At 35.8% G+C, this 22,554-nt stretch overlaps 1 protein-coding gene across 2 annotated transcripts in view; it reads left to right on the top strand.

Moving 5' to 3' along the window:
* The first annotated feature begins 350 nt into the window (after nt 1-350).
* SV2B (synaptic vesicle glycoprotein 2B) overlaps nt 351-22,554 on the top strand; it is a 168,543-nt gene continuing 146,339 nt past the window's right edge. The window contains exon 1 of one of the 2 annotated variants that reach the window (XM_074234147.1): nt 351-443. The gene's annotated coding sequence lies outside the window, so the exon portion shown is untranslated. Of the gene's footprint in view, nt 444-1,137; nt 1,219-22,554 lie in introns of those variants that run through there. The other variant, XM_074234146.1, reaches the window with a different exon arrangement.

Raw genomic sequence — 22,554 nt, forward strand, 5'->3', positions numbered from 1 at the left:
TTGGTTTTCTGCAGATGATTAACTGTCATCTCATTGATGAAAACTGAGTGGGGAACTGGGCTGCTGATGTTGGTCCAAGATTCTTTGGGGTTGGTTGGATAATCAGAGTATTCTGAGCTTCTCACTGGGGACTTGCTTCCAGTTTCTGAGATTCTGGGCCATTTATCAAGAGCAGGGCTTAGCTGAACTGGCATCTTCTTACTGCAAATCAATTTATTTTCCTCTCTTGTCTTCCCCCTCCCCCCCAAAAAGCCCTAACAACAAAACAAAGTAAAGCCAAAAAAAAAAAAAAAAATAAAAATCCAGCCCCTAAACAACACAACAACCAGACTTAGGACTTAAGAAGGAGATGGTAGATAATAGATTTCAGAGCTAGAAGGGAATTTAGGGATTATTGAATTGGTCCCCAACCTGGACGAAGAGGGAATGACAGGTGATGTAAGGTCAGTATCCCTTGGGGAAGAGTTAAGGTGGGGCAAAGTTTTAAGTGCATTGGTCTGTAAAATGTAACAGTGAGGGAAGACTTGAGTTCCACTTTGATTTGTGGTCAAAGCAACAACAGCAAAGAAGACAGTTTACAAACCACGAGATTTGCTGCAGTGGTCTCTTTTAGTGCAGAAGCAAAACGGTGGTTATTCTATTACCCTGATTCAATGATCAAGCCTTCTCAGGGTCTGTGTCCTGCCTGCCTCCCCCTCGCCTTCTGCGCCTCGCAGAGCTCTGCCTCACTCTCCCGGCCCGGGCTGCTGGCCGCGGGGGCTGTGATGCAGGTATGACATATGGTCCTCTCGCCCCAGCTGGGATCCCCTCTGGTGTCTCGTTAGCAGGCGCTGCCTGGCGGGGCTGCATCATTGTTCACGGAGATTCCAGCGCGGCGCGTTGGTCCCTCTTCTCTGGGACTCCGACGCGGCTGGGCTCGAAGGAAGCGGGGCGCCGGCTCAGCCGCGAATAACTTCCCATTTCAGGTAAAGAAAGCAAAGTCCTTTCTTCGGAGCTGCTAGGGAGGGGAATACGGAGCGTGAGGGAACCAGAGAAGCAGCTGCTTCTTCTACTTGGCCATGCTCCTCTGCTCTCATTTAGGGGCTTAAGTAGATAAATGCTGTTTACACTGAGCTCTACATCTGGTAAAAGAAACAAGGGAAAAGAGATAGGAGTGGAAAGGGGAAAACCGAAGGGCATGGACTACTCAGCCCTACCGCCACGCACCGTCATGGGAAGGTAAAGGGCATGCTAGTGGGGCTTGGTTTTATAGTCCATATGGAATTGTAAGGGCAATTTAATGTATGCTCTGACTGTGATGGGGAGTTACAGATTCTCTCTCTCTCTCTCTCTCTCTCTCTCTCTCTCTCTCTCTCTCTCTCTCTCTCTCTCCTTCCCTTCCTCTCCCTCTCCTCTACTCCCTCTCTTCTGTTCTTTTTTTTTAGGAGGCTTTTTAAAAAATATTATGAGTTCCATTCTTCATGGAAAGCAAGATTTTTATGATTAAAAAGATTTAAGAGGCGCTTACAGTGTGGGTATGAGGGCTCCACCAGCAGATGGGGAAAGGTTTATAAGGGTTGATTTATAGTAAAAGAATATATGATTGGGGTGCATATATTTATACATATTTTATATATATGTGGATAATTTGGTGTATGTAATCTATGTAGATTTGTTTGTGGATGGATTAATTTTGCATAAGGTAATGCACACATGAGTTGGCTTAGAGGGATGGGTGAGTGGATTCATTTTATCTAGGGAGTAAGCACTGTACTGCTGCTTTGCAGATTGGTATTATATATCTCTGCTACCCTTAGTACAGCAGGGCCACTGTAATATGATCTGTTATCTGAAAATCACAGGCATACCTAAATTCATCAAATGATACTTGACATCTTTGCCCTTGACTGGGAAAAAATCAATCCTGTGTGATGGGGTGACTCCAGGGTTGGTTTTCATCTAGACTTTTGCCTTGCGTCTACCCTGCAAGTGGCACTCTGCCCATGGCAAGTCATCGATGAGTTGAAAGGTAGGAACTGCCTCAGAGATAGATTGTAGCTGGCTCAAATATTGCTGTGTATCATTGCTTTCTTGGCTCCTTTCCTGTTCTTTTCAGGAAAGGCATTTTGCTTGAGACAGATGTAGACATCCAAAACTTATTCATTATGCACCCGAAGACAGAAAAGCAGGTTATTGTGGCCATTTAACTTGAAATACCACTTTAAGATTAACCAACCTACACTTGATTCTGGAAAGACTGTGTCCCCTTACTTACAAGGCTTCTAAGCTAATAAACTCTCCTCCACCACCACCATGTTTCCATGGGTCAACCAATTGGTATGAGTCTTGGATCAGAGTCAGAAGACTGGACTTCAAATATTGCCTCAATCAATATTACCTGTATTAAATCAATTCTTTTTTTTTACTTCTCTGGGATTCAGTCTTTTATCTGTAAATGAGAGGTTGGATTAGCTGATCTCTGATGTCCCTTCCAGTTCCAGATTTATGATGTTCTGATGTAGACAAAGCCAAATGTACACTAGATTCCACTTCTCTCCTCTGCCTAGCTTTTGCAGAGGAACAGACCTTGGTCAATGTGAGAATTTTTCTAAATTTCATATTTTTCCACATTGTAAGATGGCATCTCACCAGTATACCCCCAGGAAAGTTCTAAGAGGGTATGAAGTTTCTCACTTCATCCTTCATTGTCACTTTCTTCCTTTTTTTTTGCCATCTATTATTACTTTTTTCTCTCCTAACCTTTGAGATTGCATAGGACAGAATATGAAAACTTCTGAAACAGATCATAAATATGTGTGTTTGTGTATATAAAATCTGTCTGGATATTTTTCTGCCTATCTGTCTAGCTATCATCTTCCTATGTAAGATGAAAGTCCTGCCATACAATTTTTATTTCCTGTAAGAGGGAAAATGCATCATTATGAAACTTAGGACAAAAAATTTGGGATCCACGGTTTTATGACCCCCATATAGTATAATAGTCATATAATTAGAGTAAACAATTTACTTGTGGAATAAGTTATTGCTGGGGGTCTTTATTTTTCCTTTAAAATTTCTACATGAAAATAGAAATAAATTTAATGTTTAGTTCAGAGAATTTGGAATGATCCTGAAAGATTTTGTGTTTCATTGTGTTCCTCATACAACTTGAAATATATTTTCTTGTAGGGGTGGGAAAAAAAGGAAGCTCAAATATTTTAGACTTGGCATAAACAACATAATATATTATTGATATATTTTTCTAGTAATGAAAAATAAAAAAAGCACTTTTTTTTAGAGGGGAAACAGTGATGAAATTCTTGTTTTGTAAAGATTAGTAATTTTCAGACATGTCTCTCTCTTTGTGATCCCATTTGGGGTTTCTTTTGGTGAAGATTCTGGAATTTTTTTTGCAAGGCAATGGGGTTAAGTGGCTTGCCCAAGGCCACACAGCTAGGTAATTATTAAGGGTCTGATGTCAGATTTGAACTCAGGTACTTCTGACTGCATGTCTGGTGCTCTATCCACTCTGCCACCTAGCTGCCCCGGAATTTTTTTACCATTTCTTTTTTCAGTTCATAATTCAGAGGAGAAAACTGAGGCAAACATGTTTAAATGACTTGCCCATGGTTAAAATAGCTATTGTTGAGGCCAGATTTGAACTTGGAATGATGGGTTTTCTTGACTCCAGGCCTGGCACTCTATCCACACCCAGCTGACCATAAATTCTGATGCCCATTATACTGATGAAATTACAAGTCCAAACCTCTCTCTGCTGCTAGGTAGAAAATTATCTATGTGTTGTTTCTATATATTTATATTTTACACAAAAAGTATATGTGTATTATTTATAAAGATTGAGAGATATCTATGTATATAAATTATATATAAATTATTCTCCCTATAAAACATGCATATAGCCTTAAAATCTTAAAATTTCACTAAGACTTTTGGAACATTGTATAAGAACATCCTCTGCTCTTTGTGTAATGGGTTTATTATAACAGGATCAAATATCTGAAATGGATTTTAATACTTAAGAAATTTACAAATGGAAATTCTACTTTATTAAAATTTTCAAGACTAAATTTTTTTGTCAGGAATTTAACATGTATTTGATGAATAAGAAATAGAAATAATTTCATATTAAACCATGTGAAATAAAAAAAACCCAGCTTTTGCTTTAAAAAAATCTCCACACAGACACCAAATGCTCAGAAAAGAGGTGGCTGAAATTCAGGGGTGTGATGTTCTTTGGATGATTATTTGTGTTGGTTCTTGATTTGAGAAAAAAAGGAGAGGAAACAATATGGGAAGGAATTTATTTAAATAACTTTCTTGATGGTTACTACTTAAAAAGCAATTTGCTTAAACTGTTACTGTTTATAAAAGGGGAAAAAGGAGCAGTTTTTATGGTGTGAAGGACAGAAAGTTTCTTGTTCCTTTGACCCTGAAGATGAGCTCTGGTGTGAAATGAACATTTCTGCACATTTGAGTTTTGCTGCCTGTTAAGCTAAATGATTAGGTTGGTGTTAGTAGCAGGGAGTTGTCTTAAGTCTATGTGTGTGGGTATGTTTGTATCTATCTAGTTGTGTGGTATAAGAATTGTTTATTAATACACCTGGATCGATGAGACCCTTGATTCTAAATCTATTGATATAGGAATAATTGAGGTATCCTAATTCCTTTAATCTTTTAATATGAGTAAAGATTTAGACATTTTATTTTATGTTCTTTTTCTAGGGTACTGTGATGTGATAAGTTAAAAATAGTAGAAATGAGCATGAATACTTAAAGTATTCATAGAAAAGTTCATAGAAAATTCATGTATCTCAGAGATCATCCACTTAAATCTCCTTATTTTATGAGACCCCCAACAAGTTAAAGGACTTGCTTGACAAATCTATGGCAGAACCAGGACTGGTGACTAATTCAGTGCTTTTTCTAAAACATTACTGATATAAGGTTGAAATGGTCTTTTTGATAGAATATGACCTTTTGAAGTCACAGGTTCATTTCTAGATTGTGACTTACATAAGAGTTCAAAGATTGCATCTTAAACTGGACTTTGTAGAATCCATATTCCTCCTTCCTTTCCACAATGGATAGCATAGTGCTCTGCTTATGGTTTGGGGGCTAATAAATGTTTGCTAAATTTAATTCCTACCTTTGAAGTGAGGAATTCCTGTCTGGGATTGGTGACTCTATAATTTTTGCCTATTTGAAAAATTTGTTGGTAGTTCAATTTTTGTTGCCTAGGCAACTTAGCAGGGCAGGGATGGATGTGCATTGCCATTTCATTTTTAGAGTGGATTAGGATATACCAGTCTATTGATTCATTGAAATATACAAATAACTACTTCAAGGGGAAATAATTATAACTACATAAAAATGATAATTATCTAGAAAGGAGTCTCAATAATGTAGCATTATCATTTATAAAAAATTCTGAATAGTTAATAGATAACTTTTAGCTCTTCCCCTTCCCTCCATAAACAGTTACATAGACCTCCAATAAAAAACCTCTTTTAACTTGGAAGATGAAAATATTTTGCTAATTTAATTTCTAAAGGATGGCAAGATGGAAGAATTACAAGAATAATCTCTTTCTCTTCACAGAGAGGGCTTCCTTGTCTCTGTTTACATTAAAGAATATTTCAAAATGTTGAATTTGTGGCCAACTGCTTAAATGTAATATAACCATAAAATAATCTGTAAGCCTAAATGTTTCCCTGAAGCTTATTTTATATCTAAATCATCTCTTGCCTTTAATTCAAATCATTAAGATCAATAATGTAAGTGGGACATAACAACAAAACATGGCACAATACAACATAACATATAATATTGTTATTCAGTCATTTCAATCATGTCTGATTCTTCATGATTCCATTTGAGGTTTTCTTGGCAAAGATATTGGAGTGATTTGCCATTTTCTATGCCAGTTCAGTTACAGATGATGAAAGTGAGGCAAATTGGGTTAAGTGACTTGCCTAAGATCACATAAGTGATCTTATGAGGCTAGATTTGAACTCAGAAAGATGAATCTTCCTGACCACAGACCTGGCACAATATCCACTGCACCATCTAGGTACCTCAATATATAGTATAATACAAAATAGCAATCCTAAAAATGGATGGAATGAGATCATCTCTCTAGTTTGTACACACCTTGAAATGAAGTTACAGTGACTTTTTTTTTTGGCAAAGTGTCAAGGAGAAAGAAAAAAAATTCTATAAATTACATCTGAGAGTCAATAAGGGATAAATTTAGATATCTAACCTTTGGTCTTTTGTGTCGAGAGAAATTCTTCATATAGATTCTAATCCTGTTTTTAAAAAATCAAATCGATATAGTTCTTCACCATAATTAGTTATTGGATATTAATGATATACCTCATTTTGACCAGGTCAAATAAATTAGGTAAACTTAAATTTTATAACTCAAAATTATAAAATTCAGAGGACCAATACATTCCCAACACGTCATTCTTGTTGGTTTATTTTGCCAAGAAAAGCAAGGTCCTTTTTGGTATGTTTTAGTTTCAATTTTGGATCTGGTTGAAATTGCTGAATTAATCAGTGTTCATTTCTCCCTGATCCCAGAACAAGAATTTCTATTAGTTTTTTCCCTAACACTTTTGGGCTCCTTTCTATTTCTATATATTAATTTCCAATATCTTTTTTTAAGGTTTTTGCAAGGCAAATGCGGTTAAGTGGCTTGACCAAGGCCACATAGCTAGGTAATTATCAAGTGGCTGAGACTGGATTTGAACCCAGGTGCCGGTGCTTTATCTACTGTGCCACCTAGCCAGCCCAATTTTCAATATGTTGATCTTCAAATACATTGTCCTATGTTTTTACTTATGCTTTCCCCACCTTTCAATGCAATTCAGTTCTATTTTATAGACATTTATTAAAAGTTTATTTATTAAAATGATTTATTAGATGATCTGCTTTAATTCTTCCTTCACTTTGCTTTTCTTATTTAATATCTGTCAATTCAACTTCTACAACAATATTTTTGGAGCCCTTAAGATCAGAATGTGTGGAGGTGAAGAAATGAATATCAATGAAATAAAAAAGTGCATTTTCAGTTTTGTAGGGGGAAAGAGGATCAAAGCATGGCTGGGTTACTTCTCATTGTAGATGGGATGATGATAATAGATGATGGCTTATTTTGTCAAACTAAATTTTTATTTCATATATTTCAAGAAGAAAACAAAGAATGGCAGACAAGAGTCTGAAATTCAAGATAACTGGATGGAGAGTAAGAGAACATCCAGCTGTCCTCAATGAGTTCAAGGTACTAGGTCCCAAGGAATTACTGCAAAGTCCAGGTTTCTTTGGTTACAAAATCATTTTAAGTGATCTGTGAAATAAAATGGAGAGTCAAAGAAGTTTCTCAGAACTGGAGAAGGGTAAATGTCTCATTTTTTTAAAGGAAGAGGGTAGAGTTTTTAAAGTATAGACACTTGAGCTAAAGTCTTAACCCTGGAGCAATTAAAGAGATTATTTCTGATCATTTAGAAAACAAATCAACAATCTCTGAAAATCTATAAGGCTAAGTTGTGCAATAGATAGAATGCAAGGCCTGGAGTCACTTGACCCCATTTGCTTTTGTTTCCTCATCTGTAAAATGAACTGAAAAAGAAAATCAAAAATCACTCTTGTATCTTTGCCAAGAACACCCCAGTAGGGATCATGAAGAGTCAGACATGACAAATCAACCAAAGAAAGGCATTCTTAAGAGCATTTTATGCCAGGCTGATTATGCATATTTTTAAAACAGTATTATTAGAAGTGCATCAGGAAAGTACCATAGATATAATATACTATTTATGACAATATGTGACAAATTATCATTTTTATCCTTATTTAGTATCTCTTGTGGTCTAATCTTAAGATATATTTTTATTCATAAATTTTGACCCTAGAAGTTAATTGCTACTCTTAGGTCATGCTTTGTGATACCAGCCTTCTAAAACTATAGTTTGAGAGCCCCAATTAATGTCCATCCTATTAACAATCAGTCAGTAGATAAACTTAGTTCTTATTGATGACTTTTACTAAGTTAGCATAATAAAATAACAGCTTCAAAATATTTCTCCCATAAACTGAAACACACTCTCCGCAAGTCATCTTGCCCTGTAATTATGATAAATATGAAAAGAAAGACAACCATGAAGATAATTGAAACATAAGTAATAATATCTATAATAAAACATGAAGGAGAAAATTCCCATGAAGAATTTGAGAAGAACTTCCAAATGAGTCAATAGATACCTTTATATTTAGTAATTATAGCACAAATAATGATATTTGTCCTTCATTCTTGAAGAAGACCGTGATATCAAGGTGGTGATTCCATGACGAGCACATGAATTGGATTTGAAGGAGGGGGTTTTTGTGCTAAGTCGCCAGTCTCACTTTCTCCTCTAGACCCATCTGGGTCCAGTGACCAGCTAAGATTCAGGATGACTGCAGGTGGCCCTGAATGTGAGGCAATCAGGATTAAGTGACTTGCCCAAGGTCACACAGATAGTAAATGGCTGAGGCAGAATCCCATCCTCTTGACTTCAAGACCAGTGCTCTGTCCACTGCATCAAAAGGAACATTGGTGATAAATGGTGTAAAAAATGTATATGGGGATATGTTCAAGATTAAGAGATAAAAGAGGCTAAGGTTTAAGAAAGTAATCAGAAATCTCACAACTGAATATCATGAATATTTTCTTCAGAAAAAGAAGTAGGATATACTGATTATGAAAAGAATATATAATATTATCTGTATCTTAAGAGAAACAAAATAGCAATTAATAAGGTGAGAGGCATATCAGAATCAGCTTTTTGTATGTAGTCATAGTACCATCTAGTTAAAGGTCAAAAACACAAAGTTAGAAGAAAACATGAAGATGAGAACACAGTGAATGCAGTTATAAAATCTATTAAACAATGTGATGACTCAAAAAATGGGAGGGGAGAAATTGATAGAAGCAAAGATATTGGTTTTAATTATCACCATTTCTTAGAGAAACTTAAATGATTTCAAATAAATGAGGAGACCAAGAAATCATTTGGACCTAAAAAACTTTCATCTTTTTGTCAAGTGTAAATATATATCAACAAAAGGCAAAATATATTTAGAATTCCAGTTCATTTGCAAAATATCATATTGGAGAACAAGCTTTTTATTTTCACACAAAGCTGAAAAGCATTTGGTCAGAGGAGCATGGTAATGGAAAAATTGGGTCAAACTATGGGATAGTCACAGCACGTGCTCAAATTCCCCCAGAGTGGATGATCAGGAAGCAGAGATAGACTTCCAAGTGAGCAAAATTTTTCAATAGGGAAGGGTCCTTTTGTTAGGTATTGCTTTCAGGCTTGTTTCATCTACTGGGACTTTTAGGTCTATATAGGAATCTGCCTTCATCTGATCATCACCAGATATGCATTAATTAGGGAATAGGACTACCTAGGATAAGAAAACATGGAAGTATGCTATCTGCATCAGTAAAAGGAACCCCTTACACAGGTGAGATCATCAATCCACTGAATTATAAAAGTTCATTAGATTGTTACAAATGAGTGTTATATAAAAGTTGGATAAGTGGATTGTTACCAACTGGAGGGGTTAAGGGACTTCCCAGTTCTTGTAATGTCTTTTCTTCATCTCTTCACTTGTTGAAATTTTTTGTCTCCTTTAAAGTCTAATTCAGTGCTATCTCCACCAAGAAATTTTCATTGATCCTAACCAGTTGATGACAACTTTGTCTTTTAGGCCTCATAATAATTTGTCTTACAACGCTTTAACTCATTTAATAGGTTATATCATGTGTTGCTGTCTTTGAGGGTAAGGACTTTGCCAACTCAATTTTCTATATCAAAGTTCTAGATATTCATTAGGTACTCATTAAATGTTCTGTTGTTATTCAGGTATTATTCTTTTGGGAGGTGATACCATGGCATGCAAGTGAATTGGATTTAAGTGAGGAATATACGTTTACATGTGTGTGTGTGTGTGTGTGTGTGTGTGTATATGAGTAGCATATGTTAAAATCAAAATAATAAAGAAGTAATCTTGCTTAAATTGTAGATAGAATAGGGAATTCTGATAGATAAATAATGGTCAGATCATTTTCTATCAGAGCTCCCTGGTCTACCTGCCCTGTAGGCAAGACTAATTCTTTTCCCAAAAACTAAGTCTATCTCCAACATTTGATGGATCCAAGGAGGTAAGACTAAACCAAATCTTCTTTGCTATCTCTTCCTGAATGGCCTAGTGCTTTATTGAAGTGACTTCCAGGTCACCTAAGTGTATTAAAAAACTCCACCTATGTAGAGTTGGGCTTCTTCAACCTTGGTAGATGTCCAGGGTTGCAGAAGTCATCACACAGCTCTATAGAAACATTTTTCCATGTGGAAGCCAAGGAAGCCTTATCAACCCAAATGAAATGCTACACTAGTCTTTTTGAATATCTTTTCTGGTCTATGGATAAGTAAAACTCCTTTTGTTAACTACTGAATGGACACTAAGTATGTTATTTCATTTTAGTATTATACATAAATTACCAAGGGCCTTGCCCCCATTTACTATAATACCTATATAAAAAAAACTGCAAAGGGAAGGGCTTTAATGTGGTAGATTAGAAATTTCCCAAATGAAGTGCAGGGAGGGAGTAGTTTGTTGGTAATGGTGATAGTGTTCAGAAAAGAATAGAGCCTATCTTCAGTTCACTGTAGCTGGAATTTGAGAACCATTAGGCAGAGCACCTGACTGATGTGACTGGCCATGATGGAGCATGAAGAGAGAGATTGCTATTGTGGCTGCAGTTCAAACCATTTAGGGTTTTAGGGAACACAGTCCACTCTTCAGAGTATTTTTGGCAGCAAAAATGCAGCCAGTGCTACTTGCTAGCATAGCATGCTTCTTAAAGATAACTATATTTCATGCTGACTGTCATTCCTAGGGCTCATTAGAGGTAGTTGCAAGTAGTGTACTTTTGAAGAGTTCAAATTAGGGGTGACAAAGATGCAGTGTGGTTCAGAGTAAAGAACACTAGTTTTGGAGTTGGAGAACCATATTTGAATCCTGGTCATATTAATAGTTGCTCTGTGAGTGAGGACATTTTACCTCTTTGGGCCTCAGTTTCCTTTTCAGTAGAATTCAAGTCAGATTAAATGAACCCTTGATCTCTGCCTTCTAAGCTCTAAATCTATGTTCCACTGACCCCTCTGAGTTGCAGTCTCCTTGTATATAAAAATGAGATCTTTGGACCAGATGTTTGTCAAAGCCCCTTCCAACCATATTGTTTTTGAATCTGTAGTCATTTATACCATGACTGATTGAGACTCCTACAACTGATTCCAACTCTTTTGCTTCCTCTGTGTTTCTCTTTTGGGTTTGAGATATTGCTGTCCATGGAATGAAGTTGAATTCCCAGTTTGTAGGGGAATTCTTTAAACTTCAAACAGGCAATTTTCTATTTTTATTTTTTAAAATACAGACTGAGATATTTGTGAGTTCATTATTACACTGTGTTACAACACTCTGGAAATAGCAAGGAACAAGACCCTTTGTAGGAAACTTCTTTCTCTGGCATTTAACAATGGGAGAAGAAGGGAACATAAAAAAGTTTTACAGTTTGTCTTAAGGGCTTCTATTTAACAAGTTGGACAGGTGAGAAATCATTCCAGCAAAGGGTGTGAAAAAGTAGTGGGGGGAAAAAGTGACAGTGAACAACTTTTAGGCAGTAGAAATGAAAAATGATTCATGTCATCTAAATATATTTTTGCTTTAGGAGTCTACACCTGCATCCTTCACCCTTTATTATAGATTGACTATCCCTTAATATTTTAGAGAAAACATCAGGAAAACTCTGGGAAGTAGGGAATGAGAGAATGGATAAATATTTGGAAATGCAGAGAAAAGAGAGGGGTTGAAATAAGCAAATATATATAGAAGCAGAAAAACATAAAACCTTGGTTTATAGGCTTTGAGAAGACAACTTTTGCCCAATGGGAGGATTTATGTTAAGAGAGTAATAAGAGATTGGAAAGGTAGACCTTAAATTGTGGAAAATCTTCATTATTAGCATGTGAATGTTATCTTGTACATTATAATGAGCCATCAACAATTTGCAAGTAAGTGACATGATTATAAAATATTCTAGTATTCTATTCTATTCTATTCTAAGCCTTTACATTTTGATACTGAGGTAGCCATTGTCCTTGAGGATAGCAAATACCTTTGGTAAGCATCCTTTCCTTTGTTTTTTAATTTGCCACACTTGGATACTAATTATTAGCCCTAGTCCTTGTCCTTGTCCTTGAACAAACTGCAGCCTTCAAGGAGTCTTGTACAGCACTTTGTCAATATTGCAAAATGAATTCACCTATGTTAACTCATTTGCTTTTCTCAATTCTATGTTATAGATAGAGCTGTGTGTGCAAGATGAATGGTGGGTCAGAGTGGGGGAGTCTAATGGTCAGACTCGAGCTAGGAGAGAATTCTTGGCTTGAGGTGATCGAGATCTGATCTAGAGTAGAAGCAGTGGCAGTGAAAAGCAAGAGAATTTTGTGAAAGTCTTTGTGAAGAAATAATCAACAGAGCTAGTGATTATCAAGTGAGAATATAAGGACAGGGAGGAGGAGTTAGAGACGACAGATTTCAAGCCTGAGAGAGACTGGTTTTTATAGTAGTGACATATCTTTTAACTTTATGCCAGTCTCCATCAGAAACTGGCACATTCTGGATTGTAAACTTACTAAAATAAATTCACTTTTCTTGCCTAAAAAGGTACTTGTTTTATATCCTGAGAACCTAGTATTTAGCAACCTTGATGGAACTTTATCACATCATAGAAATATAGATTTTTAAATTACAAGGACATGCAGTGAGGGGGTGTCAGATGAGACAGAACCACTGATGGCAAAGGGTTGAGAATACATGCTTAGTGGATGCACCATGTGTATACACTCAGTCCTCTTCAATCCTAGGTGAGGCTCAACTCTGCCATTCCCTCACCACACATCCCTGTGAAGGGATTGTAAATGTGTTCTAGTTTTACCACTTCATTTTATAAATGAGAAAATGAAGGTTCAGAGAAGTGACTTATTCAAGTTCTCACAGATGGCAGACCTGGTCAGAAGTCAGGTTCTTTAACCCTAAATTCTTCTTTACATTGTAGCCTATGAGTGTCTTGCAGGGAAATGACACTGTGGCTTAGTATGAAAAACACTCGAAGAGGAGTTGGGAGACCTGAGTTCTATTTGCAGCTCTACCAATCACCATATTCTGTTGAGGAAGTCATTAATTTTTTTTGGCTTCAGTTTCCTTATCTGGTATATTAAAGGGATTGATGTGATTACCCCTGAATTCTCCTTTAGCTCTGACAGGTTGTGTGCTACAGAACTAAGGAGTTACTTAATTTAACTTTCTATGCTCGGGTTTGAAATATGAGTCTAAAAATTCAGTTCATCTGATTCACCTGTGGATGGTAAAATTAACATTGTCATATAGTTCCAGGAAAATGACAGGACTATATATGGGCCTAAAAAATAGAAATCTAATTTAATTTTGGCAACAGGGACTGAGAAAGGATAAAATAGTTCTTCAAATTAGAATGGGGGGGGGTCTGGAAATGCTTTGAGACATGTGCTTGTAAAAACTCTTAAGAAACTAATTAAAACATTATAAAATAAAACAAACTCATTGTACTGGTGTAAAGAATGCATGAAGCACATATTTCCATGTTTTGAGAGCAAAATAAATGATTCAGGGAAAGGGAATTATGAAGCAGGAAAATTCTTTAGTTTTCAGAGGCGTGAAGGGAGATGGTGTGCTCATGAAGTTAGGGAACCTAGGAAGGCAATGTAGTTTATTGCCAATAATATTGTATTTGTATTCAGAAGACCTGGGTTTGAATTCTGACTCTTTTACTAATTACTAGGGTGACCTTGGACAAGTTATTACACATCTCTAGTTTTCTCATATGTAAAATGAGAAGGTAGGACTAGATAACCTGTTCAGAACCCTTCTAAGATATTGGGAAAACTAGCAGATTGAATTGGGAATGTTTTTAACTCTTCACCATTGAGGTTGAGTGGAGAGGGGACAGAGGTGAGTGAAATGGGTAGTTTTTGCCAAAGAAAGTATAGGGAATTTCCTATATTTAAATGTTCTGAGTTAGAAATTGAAAACCAAGTAAAGTCCTCCATAGAGAGTTAAAGTGGATGAGATGACTTTAAAAGAAGGATGGGTCCTATATTTAGCCAATGGTTCACTTTTGAGGGGTAATCCTCTTTGTCTGACTTACATAGCTTTGGGGATTAGATGGATTTAAACTCTAGGCCTTGTCAGCTGTATCTGTGTGATATACAAAGCTTTGGGCAAAAAATGTAACCTGTGTGTCAAGATGCCTGTCGCATGGAGGGCCCAGATTATCTTAAATTTTTATAATAATAGCATCATTGACTCTCCTCACTGAGACACTTGGGACAATTTCTTCAAAGGACAATAGTATGATAGTCTGATAAAGTCATCTCCCTATTTACTAGTGGTGTGGTCACAGTGTGCTCCAAATAAGTTTTACTAAAGACAAAGAAAACCAATACCTATTGGATAGAATGCAGCAGGCAAAGCAGAGTAGGTTTTGTCCATTTCTCTTCTGACTCACTCAAAAGAATACAATCATTTCTGATTTTTTTGCCTTCATTTTCTCCTCGTATTCCATTCAATATCTAATATCCAGATTAATATTCACAGAATTGCAGAAATCTAGAATTGGAAGGGACCAATAGAATTGGCTATTTATCATAACCCACACCTAAAAACAATCTCTCTGTAATAATCTTCTACTGAAGGCTATCAAGCTTTTGCTTGAAAGACATTGAAGGGTAGGGAACTCACTATGCCCTGAAGCAGCCTGTTATACTTTTAGACAGCTTTAATTATTTTTGAATCTTTCTTATTTCTATCCATAATTCTTGGTTCCGTGGTGATGGTTGTTATCCTTTGTTCTCAGAGGACCAAAATGACATTATTTATGTGTTAGAGTCAAATTAGAATGCTCTACTACAGTTTGGGTACAAATAGGCTGAGTGAATACTTGGGATAGATGGTCTAAATTTGTACATCTTGCATTTCTTTTGAGCTACTTCAATTCTGCTCAATTTGCACCTTCTCTGATGAGGATGCCTTTCTGGGTGATCCTGTGTCAATGTTTCCCATGTCACAAACAATTCTACAGTATTTTAAGAAAGATCTTGAGATTGACCTTGTATGTCTTTTTCTGACCACCCTGTAAGCACTTGCACTGTGTGAGTTCTCCACTCTTGGGTCAGAAGAACAAATCTAATCTCTTTTTCATATGATAATCCTTAAGATACTTGAAGATAGCTATTGTGACTCCCTGAGTGTTCTCCAGGCTAAAACCTTCATTTTTCTTCAGTCAGTCCTCATATAGCATGAACTCAGGACCCAAAATTATTGCAGTTACCCTCATCTGAATGTTCTTCAGGTTATCAATGATGTATTGAGAATTGAACTTGATCTATAGCAGTGATCTGACCAAAGACTGTGACTGTCCTCATCCAGGAAGTTATGTCTTGCTTAATGGAGCTCAAGATAACTTTTAATTTTTATTTTGGCTGCCACAATTCATTTTCAACCCATATTGAGCTTGTATTCCACTAAAACCCCCATGTCTTTTTCTAACCAATTACTGTCAAACCATGCTTCCTTCATCTTGTATTCGTGAGTCTGATATTTTGAAGCCAAGCGTAAATCTTTAAATTTATCTCCATTACATTTTGTCTCATTAGACTCATCTAATTATCTAGCCTGCTGAAGATCATGACATTGTCCTTTTTCATTTTAGCTATTTTCCCCTGCTCTACATCATCTTCAAACTTGATAACATGTTTTATGAACATTTATTCCTTTATACCTATTACTAAAACAACATTTTAGGTGTGGCATAACCATTGAGGACTGCAGATAGTATTAATTACATAAACATCAGTGTGACAGATGAATATCAATCCTGGGATCCAAAGTTAGTTATTTTTATTTTTTTCTGCTAAAGTATTTGATTCTTAGGAATCAATCCAATCTAAGGTTCTTCCTCATAAAAATGATTCCCATTGTTTTCCTTATCTTACTTTTCTTTTTCTCGTGAGCCCTTGATCATGTAGCCACTTTTGCAGTGCAAAGAAGAATTGAAGATGGAAAACTCTTCAAAATTCAAAAAGTAGGAGTTAGCAAACTTTCTGAAGTCCAACATATCTGAGGGCAGGAAGTGAGAACTTAATTACTATACTAAGAGAGACTCTAAAGTTTTGAGTTATTTTGTTAGTCCTTGAAAAAAAATCTATCCTATTATTTAATAAACTCACATTGAGTTTTATATCTTCTTCCTGAGAACCTTGGAACTCTCTAATACTGTACTGTTAATTTGAAGGCTAAGACCAACTTCTTCCTTCTTAAAACCCCTCAATAATGCCCTATATTCATATAGGAGTTCTATATTCATAGAATTTGTATTTATCTTGATTGGGAAATGGCAATAATAACAATTTATCCCAGGTAATTTGCTTATGCCAGCACAGTGTTTTGCATGGTATCCAGAAGCATTAACTTTCTTATGCCAGCTTCTATTGCTTCCAAATATGAACCATTCTTTCTAGTTAGAAAAAGTTCTCCATTGCCTCCAAATAAATTAACCCTTTTTTACCCTATTGATCATATTTTGCCCATAGAAGTTGAATAGACCTGAGGATGGAAAATTTTTGTTGCTTTACCTGTTCTCCCTTTTACCTGATAGTCAAATGTGAATTATTTTCCATTCTCTCCTGAATAAGCGTGTACACTCCTACTTTCAAATACCTTTATTTATCATGCTTCCCCTTCATCTACTTATCTAAATCCTCTCCTTTCTTCAGTGCTCAGTTTGTCTCACCTTCTGGATTTCATCTAATTGATCTTTTCCATTCAAAGCTATCACTTAAGTTCTTTACCATTTATTTCATATATAATGCCTTAATTGTTTTTAAAACTTTAGAATAATAATAATAATCTTGTATTTAAATACATTTTTAAGTTTTACAAATTATTTTCCTGCAGTAACCTTGTTCCTTAGGTTTTCCTCCTCAAAAATGAGGGTATTAGTATTCATACTATCTACCCTCTGGGATAGTTGTGAGAAAAATCTTAAAAGTTCCATAGAAATTTGTTATAGGTTATAAGAAAGATAATCTATTATTACCCTAATTTTATCAAGTAAATGAATATAGTTGAGAGAGTTGAATTGTCTTATTCAAGACCAGAGCTGGTCCTGGGTCCCAGGTCTTCAGCCTTGAAGTTCATTTTATTGTTGTTGAGTCATTTCAGTGGTAATCTGGAACCCATTTGAGGGTTTTTTTTTGCAAAGACACTGGAGGGGTTTGTTGTTTCTTTTCCAGCCTATTTTACAGATGAAGGAAACTGAGACAAATAGGCTAAAGTGACTTGCTCAGGGTCATATAGCTGGAAAGTTTTTGAGACTATTTGAATTCTGATCTTTGACTCCAGGTCCAGTATTCTCTCCACTGTACCACCTAACTGCACACATTCATTGCTTATTCTACTTCTCTCTTTTAATTAGTTTGCTTTTTTGGCATATGATGAGTTCTGCTTAGGATAGGCTCTGGGGATGTCACTCTTTAGCATTCCTATTCTGTTCATCTGGTATTCTGCCCAAGGGGAGGGTCAAATAGGGAAAAAACAGAACCAGTAAGAGATGCTTTTCCTATTAGCTCTCTAGGAAGTCAGTACCTTGTATATGCTACTCTTACCTACATCCTGTAGGATGCTTAAGGATATTGCTGGGGAAGCTTAGGAGTAATTGGGACTTCAAAATTCTGTGATTTCACAGGTTTGGGGTGTCTCTTTATTCATGTTGAATACAACTCTTCTATCTTTTGATAGTTTTCATGAGTTTTTGGTTGTCCTATTCTCTCCCTCTCAAATTCACCATCTGTTAGTTAACTTTGTGCTAAGCTTTTCTAGATTTAGGTAGGTAGGTAAATTGGTCCTTGGATGGCAAGCAGTCCAATGCTCACCCCAATCATGAAACATTTATAACTTCTTAGGATATATCAAACTGTGCATTTCACAGGTGTAGACATTAAGAATCCAGAGATGTCTTCAACTCAAGATGAGGCATCTTAACACAGTAGTGTTGAATGGAAGGAGAGTTTATCATACACAGAGGTGAAGAGGAAAAAAATAAATAACCCTTGGTTTTCTCCAGTTTTATTAATCTTCTTTTTCCCAATGAAGCAGTTTGGGATAGTAGGGAAAAAAACAAATCAATAACATACACATGGTATTTGGCATCAAAAGACTTAGGTTCAAATACCAACTTTGTTATTTACTGAGTGAATGTGAACAAAGCACTTAAACTCTCTGGGCCTCAGTCTCCTTATGTGTAAAATTAGGAGGTTGGACCATATGCTTCTTAGAATCCATTCTAATCTTAAATCTAAAACCCTACCATTGTATTTTTCTTGAAGAACTAGAGCATAAGTGAGTGTGTGTGTGTATGTGTCTGTGTATGTGTCTGAGTGTGTGTATCTGTGTGTGTGTGTCTGTGTGTGTCTATGTATACACAGTACCCTCAACCAGTTCCATTGTTCTGTTGACTTAGTTAAGTAAATGGAAATGATCTGTGGGTAAAATAGTCAGTGACATTCTCTTTATATAAGGAGAAATGCCTTAGGAAGTAGGCTACAGTCTACAGTTTGATTTAGAAATGCAGTTTGTCATAACTAAGTAACAAATTTTGGAGTTGGTTGAGATGTTGAAATATGAAAGGGGAAACAGATTTGGGAAATGAGAAACTATGGATTCATTATTCATGAAGCATTCTAAACTGAATCTCTCTGTGTGCTGCAACATTCTCATTCTACAGAGAGGAGGCAATAGCCAGTTTTGCTTTATCAAATACTTCTTTTTAAAACATTAATTTAATTATTTAGGGCAATGGTGTTAAGTGACTTGCCTAAAGCAATTATTAAGTGTCTGAGGTTGGTTTTGAACTCAGGTCCTCCTGACTCCAGGCCTGGTACTCTATTTGAATTCAGATCTCTATGCCATTTAGCTTCCCCCCCCCCCACCGTATCAAATACTTTTTAAAAAATTGACAAGGAATAAATATGTTGGAATTTTGCATTCTATGACTTGTAGTTAATTTTGTGAGGGCATGTTTGCTCTCTTTTTATAATATATCAAATCTTCAGTCAATCAGTGTCTGTATAGATCCTCTTCAATATTTTATAGAGATGAGGAAGTTGGCATATGTATCACCTTTTAGGGGAAGAAAGTAGTAATGCTGTCCATTGAATTGTTTCTTCAATTGTTCAATATATGCCCATTTTACAGAGAGTTTAAGGACTGATTCTTGCCAAATTTGTATTACATTTAACATGAATTTCCTCCGTATAGATATGTTTATATTCAAATGCTTTTCTTATTTTTTGTTGTGCTATATTTTTTTTTCCTAAAGCTAACAGTGACTGAGATGTTGATTCTACATGTAATGTTAGCCATTCCCTGAGTGAAGTACCTTCCTTTTCACCTTGGTCATTCTAAGTTGGAGAATCAGGTCCTGCCCCTTTCTGAGAATTGTATCAAACTAATTCTCACATGCCCTCTGGAAAGAGTATATCAGTGGACTAACGGCTCTAGTGTGACTTCAAAATCATTGCTATTTTTCCTGGTCACCATTCCCTTATAGTTATTAACCTCCTCATTAAAATGTAGACTCCTTGAAGACAAGGACTATTTCATATCTGTATTTGTATCCTCAGCACTTAGAACAATGATTGACATAAAAAATGCTTTCCATTCATTCATTCACTCACTGATACTGATGAAGAAAATAATTTGTAATAAAAAATGTCTGGATTTATCCCATTCATTGGTAATTTGTTGTCTTCCAATTTTATCTTTAATGATCTTGATGATCTAACTTAATTGGTCTCATACCAAGTTTGTTGAAAACTTTTTTACTTTCTTCCCTTATGCTTTCCTTGTTCTGATGTTACTGAGGATTGAGATACATTGGTTTGATTTGGAATATCTTGCCAAATATTTCATAGAATTTATCTACTTCTTTATTCACTGCAAAAGGCTCTGGTGCCAAACTACACATTGGTGGTCCTTTTCCTTATGTTTATCTTGAGCACTGCAAGGAGAATTGATGATGATGATAAATTTACTTATGTTGTCTCTTTTGATCTTTATAGCAATCCTATGAGGTAGGTCTTATTATCTTGATTTTATAAATGTTGAAATAGATCAAGAAAGATTCATAGGATCAAAGATTTAGAGCTTGCAGAGGACTTAGAAGTCACTGAGTTCAATGACTTTATCTTACAAAAGAAGGGAGTATATGAGCTATTCAGGGAGGATGAGCACCTCTGGTGTCAAGGTTACCAAGAAATTTTTAGAGCTGCTCATCTATCTTTAGTATCCCACCAGTCACCAAACTCTCTCCTGTGACTTCAAGAAGCTGTAGCATTCTCAGGGGTCACACCCTGGTAAAAGCATCTCAACAGAGAGGTTAAACAAGGTTGAGGGTAATCCACAGTCTTAAAACCTATTGTTGGTATAGGGGGATGTCTATCCCAAGCATGTGAAGACTTCCCCTCAGTGGCATTGGCAGATGAGATCAATTTGCTCAATGAAGGCAACTGAAGTGCTATGGATTGCTTAGAACTTGGTCATACTTCAAAGAGGTCAAGGTCATCCACCACATCCTGGGCCATCACCCTATGATGTCTTTTGTCCTCTTTGAAAATTTAGAATGAATAACAACAGATGAGGTAACTAAGATATTAAATGGTTGATCCATAGTTACAGTGACTATCTGAGGTAGGATTTGAACTCAGATCTTTCTGTTTCCAAGTTCAGCACTTCCGTTTCTTATAATTTGACAAGTTACTAGTAAGAAGAGTATAGTACAGGGTGGTTGTCGAAGGGGGCAGACTCTAGTGGTGGCCTCAGCCTTCTGTGTCCATTCATTGAGAAAAAAATGGGATTCATCCCTATAGATTAAGTAGAGTGCTCTCACTGAGATATGGCTCCCTATATATCAGGGATCTTTGGTCTTGAGTAAGAAAGATCCTGAGATTTTTGGACATATATATATATATATATATATATATATATATATATATATATATATATCTCCTTCTCTTTTCCTTTCCCTATAGGTTCACATCCTTAGCTCATGTTCTGAGTTTCAAATATCTTTATTTTATTTTTCTTAGCTACTTTTATTAAATTCATAACATTTTCCAGTTGGAAAGGAACTGAGAGGGCATCTACTTTAACCTATGTAGAAATCTTTATAGCATCTCAGCAAGTAGTCCTCTTTGATACTTCCAGAGATTGGAACTCACTTCCTTTGAGGCATCTTGCTCTAGTTTTGGATAACTCCTAATATTAGGAAGATTTTCCATATGTTGAACTGAAATGGTCCTCTCTCTCTACAACTTCTACCTATCACTACCACTTCTTGCTTCTGAGCCCCATTAAATGAGCAAGGAATCCTACATGATAGCAATTGAAATACTTAAAGATTGCTAGTCTTTTTCTATTAAATCTTTATTTCTTTAGTTGCTATTTACCAGTTCTTATATAGCAAGAATCTGAGTCTGAATCCCTCGTTACCCTGTTAGTTCCATTTTGGACATGGTCCAGTTTGTCATTGTCCTCCCTAAAATATGGTATCCAATGCTAAACAAAGAATCTTAGATGTAATCTGATGAGACAATAGAGTATGTTGGGACTATTCCATTCCTTGTTCTTCACATGCTATATCTATTAATGCAACCTAGGATCATTTTAGCCTTCTTGACTTTTACCATCATAGAGCTGACTAATACTGAACTTGCAGTCATTGAAAATCTTCAGTTCTTTTAAACACAAGCATTACATAGCATATTTGGAACCCATTAAAAATTTTGCAACTCAGTTCCATTTCTTTCCAGATGCATCTTTTATAGTGCATTAAAAAACCATGATTGTTGCTTGAATATCACTTGGAGTTCTGCAAATGCAGTTTCTATGAGACAAGCTAACCCTTGCAATCTATAGGTCCATCTGGCCTCAACAGCAGGTGTTAGCTTTAGTTAAATATAAGAGTATATTCATGATTCATCTTTGTGAGTTTTGTAACCAAAACCTATTCCTTTTGCTTTTACATCTCAGAGTTGTATCATGCAGTGACAATTGTTTCCAATTGTTCATTTATTTATTTAACAAATATTTATTAAATTTTTAATTTGTGTAATGCATTATATATGATACAGGAGAGATAAAAAGATAAACAAGACAAAGTTCAAGCAATGCAATATGTTAAGTGTGACAAGACCTATAATGCAGATAAATATAATGCAGATTACAACATGGTGGGTATATAAGAGGAATGCAAAATTCTATGAGATCAAAAGATATTATTTTGAGTTAAGCATATTCAGGAAGGATTTAATGGAGAAAATGGCACTTCTTTTGTCAACAGAAAGAATG

The sequence above is a fragment of the Macrotis lagotis genome, chromosome 4 (assembly GCF_037893015.1).
Source record: "Macrotis lagotis isolate mMagLag1 chromosome 4, bilby.v1.9.chrom.fasta, whole genome shotgun sequence".
NCBI lineage: Eukaryota > Metazoa > Chordata > Mammalia > Peramelemorphia > Peramelidae > Macrotis > Macrotis lagotis.